Here is a 15,809-nt window from a genome sequence, read left to right as displayed (position 1 = left end):
TGCCTGGTAGTGGCATTTCGGCAGGGACAGCTATTGGGGACAAGCACTCACCCCAGACTTGGCGGCAGGTGCAGAGGCCGTGAGGGGCTGGTGTGTGGGCGGCCAGCCAGGCCCTCAGGTGGGAGCCGGGCAGCGGGGGCAGGGAGCAGGGAGGCTGGGTGTCACATGCCAGTGTGGTGCGGGGAGATGGGGAGCGACATGACCGAGTGGGACTCCGGTTGGCTCGGAAGGCGCCGCGGCTGCATGCCGCTGGCGCCCCGGGGTGACGGGTGACGTGGCCAGTCCACGTGCAGAAGCCGCCCTGGGTGGTCCCGGTCGTGTCAGCCTTCGCAGACGCTGAGACACGGCCTCTGAGCAGAGGCGAGGTCGGGGGCAGCCAGGACATGGTCTGCGGTCAAGGCTGAGGCCAGACAGCTTTTCAAGGTCGCCTTGGAGTGCTGCCATCCAACGGTGGGACTTGCGAGAAATGTGGGACCTGGTCCCTCTGCAGGAGCCCAAGACAGGGCAGGGCTTGTTTTGAGGAGACCTGTGCATGTGGCTTTTGTCAAACAAGCCCCAGTAAGGTTCACAGGAGACTCGGAGGCTTTTGCAATTATTGTGACAAGCTGCCAGTTTGGACTGAAAAGGACAGCCGGGGCTGAGAAAGCTACGCAGCGGCGGGCAGGCCTCTCCCGGAAAGGGGGTTCCGGAGGGCAGGGCCGGGGCGTGGGGTCCCTGACCCAACGCAGGACCACCGTGGCCAGGACGCTGTCCTCCCCTCCCCGCCCGCTGCTGCCAACGGGTGTCTGGCGGCAGGCCCCCTCGTGTGCCGGTGCGTGTGCGTGTGCGTGCACGGCGGGGACCGGGCGGTCCACCCGAGGAGAGCCGGTCTCGGTGTGAGGGTCTGGACTTGGGGCTGATGCTGTAGGAGGGCGAGGCCTGGAGGCCCGGGGGAGGACTGACCGCTCTGTGGGGAGGGTGGGTGCGGGCCCCTAAACCAGCGCGAGGGGTCTGGGCTGGCGGGAGCCCGTGAGGGAGGTCGGGCCGGCTGCAGGGTGAGCTTGGCCTTTCCTCCCGGAGGTGGTTCCCCGGGGTGGCCTGGAGCAGGGGCATGATGCCACTCGGGTTCTAGAAGACTGCTCTACCTGGTAGGTTTTGCTTCGCATTTAAATTCTTGGAAGCCTATTAAGACGCAAGGAAACCAATCTTCAGGCTTCTGTGCTTGCCTTTTAATGTTGTTAACATAATCAAGTATTTTCCGTGTGCCTTACAAATAACCAGTAGGCCGGGATTGAGTTGTCTTTACTCTTGACTCTGGGCCACCGAGGTGGGAAGTGTCGGAACTGAATTACGTTTGTCCGGCATGATGAATCTTTGCAGTTCCAGGCTGATGGCGCTCTCCGTCCCCAGGGGGAGCCGTGCTCCTGTCTCCCCGTGTGCGGATGGTTGTGGCCCGCTTACCAGGGCTGCCGTCCGACCGCCCCCACCCAGGGCTCTCACGTATTGCGAAGCCATTCTCGTTTCTCGCTGGCTCACCAAGAGCCTGACCGCTGGTCGCTCTTTCTCAGCAACTCAGCCATCAAGTCGCTGACACTTTCATCCCTTTGGTAGGACCACGGTGATGAGCCCCTGAGGTGAGTCAACAGCCTGGACCCCAAGGCTGCACTTCGGGCTTCCTGGACCCAAGTCATCAGTTCTGATGACTGCAGAGCTTACAGGGTCTTCTCTCCCTTTTTTCCCACGTTGGCAAACCTGAGAGGCCTGCTGGGTGAAGTTACGTCACCGCATGCGGCCGGCGGCTGGCGCCTCACGAAGCCGCGTGCGCGCTACCCTCCTGCAGCCAAGGCTGGCCATGGCGCGTGCGGGTGCGGGGAGCACGCGTTTTGATCGTTAGGCTGCGTTTTACCTTTGTGTGTAAGAATCTCAGGGGGTATTTATTTTGGGTTTTTGTCTTGTCACTGCTGTTTTCTTTGCTTTTTCACGTGCAGCCTTGCATTGGACTTTGGCCACTTTGTAGAACTCACACTTCAGAGATGCAGGTAAGTGCGTGCCCGCTGGGCGCAGCAGCCTCCATGGTGCGGAGCCATGGGACCGAGGCCCCAAGGGGGCAGTCACTCGCCGGCGTGTGTCGTTTCTCATCCAGAGCTGCGGGACTCTTGGGACCAGCGAGGCCCGACCTTCCTGCTGCTGCTTGTGTGCTCGCCGGGGGCCCGCACTGGCCAGCGGGGCCTGTGCCATTGGTCACGAGCTGGAAGATTTAGCGCTTTACACGTCCACTGGCATGGACTCCGGCTGAGAAGGAAGAGAAGAAATTCTTAATTGCTGAGTGATGTGTCAGAGGGTAAAAACTCCCAACCCACAGCTTTAACTTAAGATGATGTCAACTGTTCTATGCTTTTAAAAGAACCATTATTTTCTTTAGTAAAATACCTTAAAAAGGTGCATGTACAATTTATTTGAACACAGTCCCTCGTGTAGATGGGCAGGAAGCAAGGACTCCAGGTGCTGGCACCAGGAGCCTTGGGAGCTGCCGTCCCGACGAGGGCACTGCCTGGACGGTGCCCTGGGGCCGCCCAGCCTGCACGCCAGGCACTTCGTGTGGGGTGAGGAACGCAGGCCCGCCACCCAGCCCCAGCTCGGACCCTTCAGTTGTGTGACGGGGCTTCGTGTCTCTGTCTATAAAACCAGGATAATAGAGTCTACCTCATTGGCTGGTTCTAAGGATTAAAGGACAGTGGGAATGCCACTTGCTCGGTGACGTCTGGCGGTGGCAGAGGACCTCATTCGGGGCCACAGGTACATTGTTAACAGGCAGGGCAGGGATGGTCATCAGGCAGGAGTAACCACTTAGGCGTTTAGCCAGTGGCAGGTTCGCCATGGACCAGTCCTGGCAACTTTGTGGGGGCCCAGACTGGGCTGGGTCTGCCCCGGGGAGGGGCCCTGGACCTGGTCCTGCGTGGGCACTGCCCTTTGGGAACACCAAGCCACGCTAGGGCACGTGGCCTGCCCTCCAGGGACCTTGAGTGTGGTTTTGAGGGGTTTCCAGGTGCGACAGACACCGGTGCACTCCTTGTGCTCTAGAGCAAAGGCAGAATCTGTTTCCTGAGGAACCTCTGTCCCCTCCCAGGGCAGGAGTGACACAGGCAGGCGAAGCAAGGCTGTTAACAATTGCTGCGTAACAAATTTCCCCTCATCTAGTGGCTCGCAAGAGATTTATTATCTTAGCTTCTGTGGCCGAGTCGGGTCCTCTCATCCAGGCTATCACAGGACTGGTCGAGGTGTCCGCGGAGGCTGGGGCCTCATCTGAAGGCCCCGCTTCGGGGGGAGGACAGGCGGGCTCACCCGGGGGGCGGTGGGCGCGGCTCGGTTCTTCACGGGCTGTTGGCCAGAGGCTGCCCTCCGTTCCCACCGGATGGGCTTCCCCACGTGGCAGCTGGCCCCGCCAGAGCCAGCACGATGCTGTCACAGTCCCTCGTACCTGACTTCGGAAGAAACAGCCTGTCACTTCGGTTAGAGAGCAGCCCACCCGCAAGGAGGGGATGACACAGTGGACGCCTCGGAGGGGCGTGGTGGGGCTGTCCTAGAGGTCAGCCTCCTGCCGGGGCCGTCGATGCCCAGGGGTCGGACAGCCACAGCACAGCTCTGAACCCCTAAGCCTCACACCTCGACCCACAGTTACCTTCCGATGTGCTACAGACTCAAGTGTCAAGTGTGGAAGTACCACACTTGAAAAAAACCGCTGGGATTCAGGGTTAGGCAGAGCTCTTAGACTTGACACCAAAAGCACAATCCATAAAAGGAAAACCTGTGAAACTGGACCTTGTCAGAGTGGAAAATTTTCATCTGTGAAAGACCCTGGTAAGAGGGTGAAAAGGCAAACTGCGGGAGAGAACCTCTGCGAACCACACATGCGACAAAGGACTTGCATCTGAAATAAAGAATTCGCAAAACTCGGTGGTAACAAATCCCATTAGGAAATGAGCAGAGAGGCGTGGGGTCATTTAAGTTCCGAGTCTTCCTGTCCGTGAAGGAGGCCGCCTTGCCGTTCCATTCAGCGAAGACCCTCATAGGTTCGGTAACCTTCCACCTTCCCCGTAAAGGTCTGAAAGCCTCCCGTCCCCCCCGCACCCCCCGCCCACAGGACCCCGCCGAGGAGACCGGCGCTTTCCCAAACGTCCTGCCTTCCGCTCATCCCCGGTGGAAAGCCCCGGCCCCCCGCTGCTGCGTGTGGACCTTGGTCCGTATTGGAAGCTGTTATCACACGTTGGCCGTATCTTCTCTCGGTACTAGTTTGTAGAAGTCCGTGTCTGGCATAAATAACGGCAATTTCCGTTCTTCATTTCCAGGCCTTCCACCCCGTCCTTGTTTTGTGTTGGCGACGGCCAACAGCAGGCTCTTAGAGGCTTCCGCAAGGTCACGCCGCGGTCACCGGCAGGGCGGGTTCAGCCCGGAAAGTGGGCACCCCGGTGTTGCGCGGTGGCGAGTACCCCGGGACGCCGGTGGGGACAAATCCTCCGTGCCAGCCGGACCCGCCAGTCTTCCTCGCCCAGGGCGCCCACGCCGCCCACGCCGATCGCCTTCGTGATCCCGGAAAAAGTTGCGCCCCAGCACACCCACGTCGGCATATGCCCCGCCCTCCCACGGGCGTAGCCACGCCCATGCCGCCGCAGGCCCCCGCCCCAGACGCAGCCCCGCCTTTCCCTCGGTGCTGGCCCGCCCCTGGCGTCTCAGGCCCTGCCCAACCAAACTCAGCTCCTTCCCCTCCGTCGGCGCTGGCCCGCCCCCGGCGTCTCACGCCCCGCCCATCCAGACGCAGCCCCGCCTCTCCAGCGGTGGCTGCGGCCGGGCAGCCAATGAGCGCTGCTGGAGGGGGCGGAGCTGCGCGGTGTGGTCCCCCACGGCTGAGGCGCGGCGGCCGTTGCGGGAAGAGCGCGGCCTGTGGGGCCGGCGACTCAGTCGCTCTGCCCAGCGGGCCGTGGCCGCCCCTGCTCGGCCGCGCTCAGGTACCGGCCCGGCTTCGTCCTGCGAGGCGGCGACCGGGTGCGCGTCCCCGTCCGTGCGTGCGCGCCCCTCGGGGCCGTGCGCGCGTGCGCCGGCGCGGGACCGCGTGTGAACTTGCGCCGGACGGTCCGGCTGCTGTCAGCGCCCACAGCCCGGCCCGCGCGGCCCGATGCTTTGCCACCCGCGTCGGTGCCCAGCGTTTTCGTTGCTCGATCCGGAGAGCTCGGCGGCCGGATCGCTGAGGGCGCGGGGGCCCCCGGGCTCGAGACCCGGGGCTGGGACTCCCGCCACGTGCGAGACTCCTCGGACCTGCCCCGGGACCCCCGCGCCCCGGGACTGCACGTGCGCCCCCGGACCCCGTGCCCTCCACGCACCCTCTAGCCGTAGGGGGCCGCGCCTGGGCCGCGCTGCCACTTGTTGAACCGACGTGGGTGTCGCCTATTCGAGCTGTCGTCGTTCCTGGGGCTCATGTGCTGGTCATTTTGAAGCGAGAGAGAAGCAGGAAGTTTGACGCGACACACCGTGCGTTAGGGGAGGTTCGGAGGTGGCCCGGGCGACGTGGGAGGCCGGACCCTCCCAGCGACCTGCGCACGGTGACTGCACGCAGCGCAGGCGTAAGTCCCGGGCTCGGGCGGTGGAGGGAGGCGCCGGCTGCAGGGGTGCGCGGTGCTCGGTTGCTGCCGCGCGGGCCGGTCTTCTCAGTTCGCGGGCACGTCTGGGCGGTAGGACCTGCGTCTTGTCACGGGGACTTCAGCTTTGAGTCTGAGCCTCTGCAACCTGCAAACGCTTCGGAAACCCCTCCATCTTCGCATCCACGGCCGTCCAGCCCCTTTGAAAGACGCGTTCGACGTCACGGACGTGCTTCAGTGTCACGGTATTTAAGGAGCTGAACTTGAGCTTCTATAGCTCCAGCCCCTTCAGGAGAGGCAGCGGGTGGCCCGGATCACAGCAGGTCGCCGCGGGCGCGGGTGCGGCCTCGGGCTCTGCTGGTAGGTGGTGCGGAAGCACTTGGTCCTGGTTCTCTCGAAGTTCTTGACTATGACTCTGACGGCGAAAGAATATAGGAACAGCGACTTTTCGTCAAAATGGGGTTGGTTAGGGCGGGAGCTCTAGCCTGCGCCGGATTTCCCGTGCTTGGGACTCGGGGTCGGGCCCATTCCCCCCACCCCGGCCCGCGCTGCGCCGTGGGCAGGGGCCGTGGCGGCGGCCCCTCCGGGGCTCGGCCGATGGCCCCTCTCCCCGCTTCGCTTCGCGTCCCGGGCCTGGGAACTGGGTGTGGCGCCCCGTCCCCAGGGTGCACTCTGTGAGGCCACTTCGTTGGAGGGTCACACAGCAGGGGGCCGTGGTGACGGTTCTGCCCTACGCGTGACATTTTTTGACATTTTTTGGCTCACGGTGGGTTTGCGGGCCACAGAAGGGAGAACAGTCCTTGTTGCTAACCGGAAGTACGCAATGGAGAAAACGCCGAAGGTACTGTCTTTTTTTTTTTTTTTTAAGTGGATGCATTGGGACGTTTCCTCGTTACAGAGACATTCACCCCTTGGGCGCGGGCTTCTGGAGAGACTCGTCCGCTTTCACTGGGAGAGAGAAGAACCAGAGGAACAGTTGGGTATTTTTCACAGGTGCAATTGCAAACATTCAGGGGGAAAAAAAAAGACTTAAAACAAAAAACAACCCAGTATTTTAAAATACAAACCCTTTCAGCTTTTTTTGCAACAGTATTTCTTAAAGGAGAGTTGAGGTTCCCAGTTTTTAAAGCATCCACTCTCAGTGGTCGTAATTTAAACACATGTGCCAGGAACCCGGGCATTTTCTTGCATGTTATTTAATTTGATTCCTTGTGGCTTCACGTAGTGGGTGGTTCTTTCCTGTTTTCAGTCAAGGAAATGCAGGCTCGGAGAGCCCAGCCAGGGAGCAGGCCAGCCGGAGTCAGGACCTGCATCTCCCGTCCAGCCGATCAGAGCTCTCCACGTCCTCTCTCTCTCTCTCTCTCTCCCTCTCTCCCTCTCTCTCTCTCTCTCTCTCTCAGTGAAAGTGCTGGCCACGCATGGTTCTTCCTCCTCGCATGGTTCTTCCTCCTCGCATGGCGTGGTCTGCTCGCAGCAGTAGGGCGGTACCGCCGACCGTCTCCATTTTAGGACGTGACTTCCTCCTCCCTTGTTGACTCGCAAAGCGAACCCTGCAGACGTGGCTTCTGTGCGCTTTTAAACGGAATACCCCGCTGTCCGCACTGTCCCGTTGTGGGTTTCGGTGTCAGTGAGGCATTGCCTGGTTAGGGCCCGTGATGCGGTCTCCTGTGCTGGCGCCTTCCGAAAGATGTCGGTGGTCCTGCACGCAGCGATTGACGGCGCCAGCTTGGTCGCGTCGACACTGGGCTTCACCTCGGACTTTTAGGACCCACTGAACGTGGTGCCTAAAGGCATCCTGTTAAAGCATGAGTGGTGCCGGGGTCCCGCTAGGGGCACACAGGCAGCTGGTTTTGGCGGTCTGCGGTGCCTTCCCCTGCGTGGCCACTTCCCCTCTCTCCCGGTCTCTGTGTGGCGCAGGGGTGATAGCCATGCCTGGCTCCAACAGCGGGACTGGGGCCTTTGGCTCCATGTGCCTTGTTAAGGTCACCCCTGTGGTTACTATGGCAGCGTAACACATTGTCTCCAAAATTGGTGGCTTCACATCACATTAATCATTCGTTCCTGCTCATGCTTACGGAGTCCAGACTTCGGAGCAGCGTGGCTGGCAGCCCTCGCTTGGGGCCCTTGTGCAGGCTGATCCGAGCAGGCTGGGCTCGGTCCCCTCGCAGGCTCCCTGCTCCTGCCCCGTGTCCGGGCAGGAAGACGGGAACCACGGGGCCTGGCCTCCAGGCTCTGGCTGCCCTATAAGGTCTCCTGGCCTGGGGGCTTTGGGCGTGTCCCGGAAGAGAGCCAGGTGCCTGCGGCACACGTTCCACTGGTCTGGGAAGTCCCGGGCCTCTGTCGAGTTCAAGGAGCAGTTAACCCCCACTCTCTCACGCGGGAGGAGAGCCCAGGAATCTGCAGTCACGTGCTGAACTACACTCAGGATTGCCAGTTACTACCTGGTGTCCAGCCAGGTGATGAGTTACTGGCCGAGTGCTGTTTGAGAGAAAGGTTAGACAGAAAGCAGCCCCGTGAACCCGGAGGCTGCGTGGGCCACGGGGCTGGGCTCGGCTCGATGCCCCTTGGATTCAGGTGGACTCTGCCGCCGTCTGCTGTGGGAACCTCCGGGAACCTGGCGCTCTCGGGCTGGCGACGGGCCAGCACCAACCTTCCATCCTGGTTCCTGGTTGATGCCATGGACTGCGTGCCGCCGGCCAGGTCTGGGCACAGCAGACCAAGCTGGTACTTGGAGCTTGTCCCCATGTCATGCTTTAGAAGCCAGCACGGACAGGCATGCGTAGCTGGTCCGGGGCCCAAATTCACACTTGGTGTCTGATCTGTCGCCCGTGAAGGGCTTGGGTTGAGTGCCTGGCCGGGCCCCTGTCGGGGACTCGGGGGAGGGGAGCGACTGCTGCTCCAGGCGCTGACCCGCCCGAGGGTCTGCACGAGTTCCTTTATTCTGCTGGTCACTGCTGGCTCCTCCGCATGTCGGGCGGCCCGCTGGTGGGGGTGCAGGGGGGACGCACGGCCAGGAGGCAGCGTGGACGGTAGGTCCTCTCTCTCGGTGGACGTGGAGAGCTGAGGTGACGGCCACAGAGACCTCCAGAGGAGCCGAGGAGACCAAGGGAGCTGGGGCAGCGCAGCGCGGGCCAAGGGACGGTGAGCAGCCAGCGCTGCGGTAGGGGCCCGGCCTCGGGGGGCTCTCCCCGGGGCCTTCAGAGGTGAGACGGGGGCCTTGGCGGGGGGCACGCGGAGCAGAAGCACACGTGCCATTGGCAGCTGACCTCGAGGGCAGCCCTGGGAGCAGGTCGGTGGCAACAGAAAGCGGAAAGCGGCGGAGACTGAAGGTTGGGCCAGCCCAGGAGGGTGGTGCCAGACCGCCCCCCCACCCCGCCCCCGCCCCCGGCTGGGGAAGGGGGATGGGAAAGACCTGGCAGCTGCAGAGGCCCAGCGGTGGGGCTTCCAGGGTGGGAAGACCCTGTCCCGGGCCCGGGCACATTCTCTGGCACCGGGAGGGCGGAGACCCGGGACGCTCAGCAGGCACCCGGGAGGAGGGCCGCGGTGGCGCCCGCCCTGGGCGGCCGCTCAGGGGGCTGCGCGGTGAGGACGAGGGCGAGCCCCGGGCCCTGCCAGGGCCCCGCCGGCCGGCCGGCCGCACCCCCACGCGGAGGCGGGCCCGAGGGCAGCGGGCTGAAGGGCGTCCTGGTGTCTCGCCGGATGAGAGCTGCTTGTGAAGGTTTATTATTTTTTATTTTCTTTTTTAAATTATGTTTTAGGGATTATGCCATTACAGCTGTCCTGGTTTTCCCCCGTTGCCCCCTCCCCCCAGCACCCCCGCTCCCTCAGGCAGCGCTCGCGTGTGCGCTCTTTGGCTGCTCTATTCCCTGCGCTGCCCTGTAACTGCCTATTTGTGCTTCTGAACCCCCTCACCTCCTCCCCTGTCCCCCGCACCCCTCTCCCACCTGGCAGCCATCAAAAGCTCTCTGCATCCCTGGTTCTCTGTCCTTGTGTGCTTAGTTTATTTTTTACATTCAGTTGTTGATAGATACGTAGCTTGGCCATTTCATTGTTCATGGTTTTCATCTTCTTTTCTTAAATAAGTCCCTTTAACATTTACTTCTATTATATGTTAACACTTAACATGTAATACTGGTTTGGTGGTGATGAACTCGTTTAGTTTTTTCTTGTCTGAGAAGCTCTTTATCTGCCCTTCGACGCTAAATGATGTCCTTGCTGGGTAGAGCAATCTTGGCTGTAGGTCCCTGCTTTTCATGACTTTGACTATTTCTTGCCAATCCCTTCTAGTCTGCAAAGTTTCTTTCGAGAAATCAGCTGACAGTCCCATGGGAACTCCCCTTGTAGGTAACTAACTCCTTTTTTCTGTTTTTAAGAGTCTCTCTTCATCTGCGCTGGCTGGTGTGGCTCAGTGAACTGAGCACTGGCCCCACGAACCAAAAGATCACCAGTTTGATTGCCAGTCAGGACACCTGCCTGGGTTGTGGGGGGGCCAGGTCCCCAGCGGGGGGCATGTGAGACACAACCAATTGATGTATCTTTCACACATCAATGTTTCTCTTCCTTTCTTTCCCCCTCCTTTTCCCTCTCTAATAATAAAATCTTTTTTAAAAAAAGATTCTTCATCTTTAACCTTTGGCATTTTAATTACGATGTGTCTTGTTTGGGACTCTCCGTGCTTCCTGGACTTGCATGTCTATTTCCTTCACCAAATTAGGGAAGTTTTCTTTCATTATTTTTTCAAACAGATTTATAATTTCTTGCTCTTTCTCTTCTCCTTCTGGCACCCCTATGAGGCAAATACTGGGAACCTGAAGTTGTCTCAGAAGCTGCTTACACTATCCTCATTATTTTATATTCTTTTATTCATCGTGTTGTTCTGGCTGGTGGTTTTTGCTTCCTTATGGTCCAGATCGTTGACTTGAGTCTCAGCGTCATCCACTCTACTGTTGTGGCCCTGTAAATTGTTCTTTATTTCAATTAGCGTACGCTTCCTTTCTGACTGGGTCTTTTTTTGTGCTGCTGAGGTCCTCACCAAGTCCCTTGAGCATCCTTGTAACCAGTGTTTTGAACCCTGCCTCTGATGGATTGCTTATCTCCACGTCCCTTAGCTCTGTTCCTGGAGTTTTGATCTGTTCTCTCACTTGGGCCATGTTTCTCTGTCTCCTCGCTTTGGCAGCCTCCCTGTGTTGGTTTCTATGTATCAGTAGAGCTGCTTTGGCTCCGTGTCTTGGTCGTGCGGCCTACTGTAGTAGGTGTCCTGTCAGGTCCGGTGGCACAGCCTCCCCCGTCACCCAAGCTGGATGCTCGAGGGGCGCCCACCGTGTGGGCTGAGTACACCCTCCTCTTGTAGTTGGGCCTTGAAGTCGCTGTTTAGATAAGGTCAACGGGAGGGATTTACCCAGGAGAGTCAGCTGCAAGGACTGGCTGTGACCACTGACCGCCAACCCCCGCCCTCCGTGGAGGATCCGCCGGGCAGGGCCAGGTGGCGGTGCTCTGACGTGGGCTGCAGTTGTCTGCAGGGTGCGCTGGCCCTGGGGTATCTCAGGTGGTGCAGGCCAAGGTCAGCCCCAAACTGTGTTTTGCCTGGGCCACCCTGCCTGACCTATGAACCGATCTGAGATGGCCGCTGCCTGTGCCGGGCTTGGAGATCCCCAGGCAAAGCCGAGCGTGAATCTGGGCTGCTGCTGCTGGGTGCCTGCCCTGGGGCTCACCGAGGCCGCCGCCTGCGTGAGAGGATCCAGGAAGCCGCGCGGCTGAGCCAAGGCCAGCCTTCCACAGGGAAAAGCAGCCTGGGCGGGCCCGTAAGTTGGGTGCGGCCGAGTCTCTGGGGATCTCCAAGGCGCGTCACACAGTGTCAGCCGGGTTGATGGCATCTCAGATATGGCACCAGCCTGCCGGCTCTGTGGCTCTGGAGGGGCAGGGCTTAGAAAAGGGACAATGGCCTCTGCGCGCCTCGGTGCCAGACGCTTCAGTTGCTCCCTGTTCACCGCTGGGGCCTTTCACGCTGCTTCCCCGGTGCTGGAGCTCAGGGGGAGCGACACGGAGCAGCGGGGTCCGTGTGGGGGTTCTTTAGGGAGAACTGCTTGGGGCTCCCGAAGTTCCTTCCACAGCCTCAATCCCTGCTGGGTTTTGCAGCCGGAAGTTGTGGGGACTTACCGTCCTGGCACTGGCACCCGGGGCCGCGGGGCCTGGTGTGCGGCTGGGACTCCTCGCCCCCGAGGTCTCCCTCCCGAATTTTTACCCACCACACGTGGGTGAGGGACCAGCCTGTTCCGCGTCCGTGCCCCTCCTACCAGTCAGGATGGATGTGCTTTCTCTAATTCCGCAGCTGTCAGACCTCCATTCCGCTTGATTCCTGGTGGTTCTGAGTGACGGTTGTTCCATGTTTTAGCTGTGCTTTGATGTGGCGGTGTGATGAGGTGAGCCACGTCTGCCTGCCCCGCCATCTTGTCTGGAAGTCCTAAGTTTTTAAAAATTAATTAATTTTTTCGAGAGAGAGGAAGGGAGGGAGAAAGAGAGGGAGAGAAACATTGATCGGTTGCCTCTGATATGCTCCCCCAACAGGGGACCGAACCTGCAACCCAGACACATGCCCTGATCGGGGATCGAACTGGCGACCCTTTGCTTTGCAGGACAATGCCCGCCCACTGAGCTACACCAGTGAGGCTTTTTGTTAAGTTTTATAATTTGGGGGATTCAGGGGAAGCGTTTTTTATTGGGCAGAAAGTTGCATAAGAAGGGGAATCGCCAGTTCTGGGGAACAGGTGCCACTCAGTGGCTCAGCTGCAGACCCTGTGATAACGCAGTGGCCTCCCAACGACTCACCAGGGAAGTTCCTGCAGCCGCTGCAGGAGGTTGGGGGGCTTGGTGTGGGCGGCGTCGGAGGCCCTGAGAGCCGGGAGATGTGCGTGAGGCGGACCCGCTGCCGAGCGGCTCTGCGTGCCACCGGCAAACGCTGATGCAGCGCCTGAGCTCAGCGCCAGTCCCCCGGGGCCCATGGGGCAGGGTCTGGGGCTGTCCCGGCTCGGCTGGCGTTGGTGTCGAGACCGTGTGCGCTGCCACGGATGGTGCACGTGGCTTGTTAGTGGCTGAATTGTGCCCCCTGAAAGCCCTCAGTTGAAGTTCTACCCCAGTGCCTCGGAGCGTGGCCTTGGAGGCAGAGTGGCTGCAGATGAAATGAGTAAAGCCGCGTTCACGCGGGAGTAGGGTGGACCCCGATCCAAAACCATCGGTGTCCACACCAAGGGGGCTTGGGCGCAGCCCCGGGGAGAGGGATCTGGGAAGGCGGGAGCCAGGCCGCCACAGCCGAGGGCCGGCGGGAGCCGCGGGGCCTGGAGCCGACCCTTCCTGGGGCCTCGCTCTTCCGGCCTCCAGCCTGTGAGGCCTGGAGCCCCTGCTGACCAGGGCCCGGCTCATCGTCCTTCGCTCCCACAGCCCCGGACCCGCTTCTGTGGCTTTGCAGACGTGTGCCAACGTGTTAAGAAACTGAAAGGAAAAAGCAGAAACAGAGCCTACTACGGTCTTTCAGGGGGTGGATCCCCAGACACTCAGCGTGGCCAGAGCAGCCAGCTATGGGGCTCTTGTTGCGGTCCAAGCCCTGGACAAGCACCTGGCAAAGGTGACGGCCCTCCCCCCTCCCCGCCCCCGGTACAGTGGGTGGGACGCCCACTGTGCGCCCAACCCCCTGGGCCCGGAGGACATGGGACGAGGCGGCAGGACGGGGCAGAGGCGGGACGGGGCCTGGGGCAGCGCCTGAACCTCGGTCTTCGTGCTGTGGCGTGGAGGGTGTCTGGGGTCGGAGCTCTGGCGCGGGGCCGGCTTCAACAGTGCGGAGCGGGCAGGCGGCTCGGCCAGGCGGCGGAGGCTGCCGGCTGCGCCCGGCGTGGGTGGAGGCCGGGCCGGCGGGTCTGATGCCCGTCTAACGGAACGTGAGGGCGGGCCCGTCACAGTGCTTCCCTGGCCGCGGGTGCCCACACACGCGGAAGACGGGGGCCCAGGGCTCCGGCGATGCTCTGGTGCGTGAGCCTGCTGTCCCGAAGGGCCGCTCTTGTGCCGGAGCGCAGGGGAGGCCAGGGGCCGGCCGAGCCTGCAGGGTGCCCTCGAGCCCCCGGCCCTGTGCGGGGCGGCAGCTTCTGCCCCTCGCCCCCAGCCTGCCCGCCCCCGCCCCCGCCCCCGGAGCCCCGGTGTTGCCCCCCTGGCGTCGCCCGCTCAGCTTTCAGCTTGGCTTCACTGTCACCCCTCCGAGGGGCGTCTCCGAGTGGCCCCCGCCGGGCCGCCCTGCCTCCGACGAGGCCCTGCTGGCTTCCCTCGTGGCTCCCTAGGGAAGGCGAGCGCAGGCTCTGGCCCTGCCCCGGCCGGGGTGGGAGCCTCTGGGACCACCTCTGTGACTGTGGCCGATGGCTCCGTTTCTTAGAAAGGGACCTGGCTCGGCACCCTGGATTGAATTGTGTCCCCTGAAAGGTCTGTTTGAGTCTTGAGCCGGGGACCTGTGAGTGGGACTTTATTTGGAAACAGGGCCTTGGCAGCTGTGGCTCAGCTGCGCTGCGGAAGATGGCCGTCCCTGCCCAGGTCGGTGGGGGCCCGGGAGGGGCTGCGGCCCACCCCCAGGCGCCGAGACCGAGCGGGCAGGGCTGAGACGGGGGCGGGCTCCGGGGATGGCGCCCACGACGCACCCGCACCCTTGAGCGCAGCCCATGGGCCCCGCGGGGATGGGCTCAGGGGCTGGGCTGGGCCTCCGTCCCCCTGCGGATGCGGGCCCTCGGCCGTGGCCCGGCCGCCCTGAGGGTCAGCCCAGAGCGCACACACGCCTGCGTCTGGAGCGGAAGGTGGCTGCTGCGTGGCGTTGACATCGCAGCTTCTCTGGAGATGGTCCTGGCTGTTCTCCTTGGACCTGGTGGTATGTTTTGCTCACAGGCTTTCAGGAGGTGAGCTCCTGTCTTCCCGGTGCGGCCCCACTGCCCTCGTGTGGGTTCTGCTGCTCAGACACACCGAGGTCCAGGGCGGCTGAGGTGGCCCTGCCCAGAGGGGCCGGGGATTCAGCTGGTCTGAGGCGGGGCCCGGGCGCCCCGGGGCCGGCGGATGGCCTGCGGGGCCTGAGGAAGCCTTGGGCGGGGGCGCTGCGAGGCTGTGGCCGCAGGAGCCGAATGCCGGAGCTGCTGCAGGTGCCGTCCCCGCGCACGTGCCTCAGTTGCCAGGAGCGCCCCCGTTTCCTCTCACTGCCCCCGGCAGGGGTGCCCGGCCCTCTGTCGTGGGCGCGGTGCTTCTCCCTCTGAGGGCGGGGCGCACGGGGCTGTCGGCGGTTCGTCCCCGCCCGCCCGTGTTCCCCAGGGTGCGGGCGTCTTCCTGCCTGCGCCCCTTGGCTGCGTGCTTGTCAGCTGCTCATGCTCCGAGTGGCCCACCTGCAGCACGGGTGACGGGGGACTGTGCGCGCGGGCTCGGGCCCTTCTGTTGGTGTCCGCAGGGGACAGGCCGCGTTGGGTTCCTCGGCCGCCGCCTCCCCTGGGGCTCGGGCCTCAGTGCCCCTTCCGGTGTGGACTCTGCACCCGCCGTCCACCGCCACCCGGCTGCACTTGGGGGCGGGGCTCTCGCTGAGCTGGACGGGGTGGGACAGGGGCGTTTGACTCCTTCGGGCCATGGCCCGCGGGGCGGAGGGCTGCCGGCAGTTTACAGGCGGCCTGTTCTTGGGTCTCTGCACGGCTGGCTCAGGCTTGGCTTTTCGACACCTTCCAGCTCCCACGGCGTTGCTGCCTTGTCTCCTCCCCTGTCTCCCTGCCTCTGTGGAGCAGAGGGACCTTCCTCGTTGCTGCAGCCGGGCGCTGGGGGAGCTGGAAGGCGCGCGTGCAGTGTGCCACCCGCAGCCGGCGTGCGACCTCCATTCCCCTTCCAGCAGAGGCCCACCGCCATCTCGCTGTGGGAGGGGCCCGCTGGCAGGGGCGTCGGGCGTGTCTGCGGAGTCACGTTCTGCGTGGAGCAGGCGCGTGGCCCAGACAGTGCTGCATGTGGTCACGGCGGTGGTTTCTCTTTACCGATAACCAGACAGGAAGCCATGAGGAGCCTTCGGGGATGGACCGCTCCCCTGTGAAATGGAAACGCGGCCTTGAGGGCTAGCCACTCCCAGCAGCAGCCCGGGCCTGCCGAGCCCGATGTCCCGGGGCCCCAGCGCCCGTGGGTGCGGACGGCGGAGCAGGGCAGGTCCCGGCC

Source organism: Pteronotus mesoamericanus, unplaced genomic scaffold (genome assembly GCF_021234165.1).
Source record: "Pteronotus mesoamericanus isolate MK-2021 breed Mesoamerican mustached bat unplaced genomic scaffold, CSHL_Meso_final contig_68, whole genome shotgun sequence".
Classification (NCBI taxonomy): Eukaryota; Metazoa; Chordata; class Mammalia; order Chiroptera; family Mormoopidae; genus Pteronotus; species Pteronotus mesoamericanus.
The sequence above is the reverse complement of the archived record's forward strand: the minus strand, read 5'-3'. Positions refer to the sequence as shown.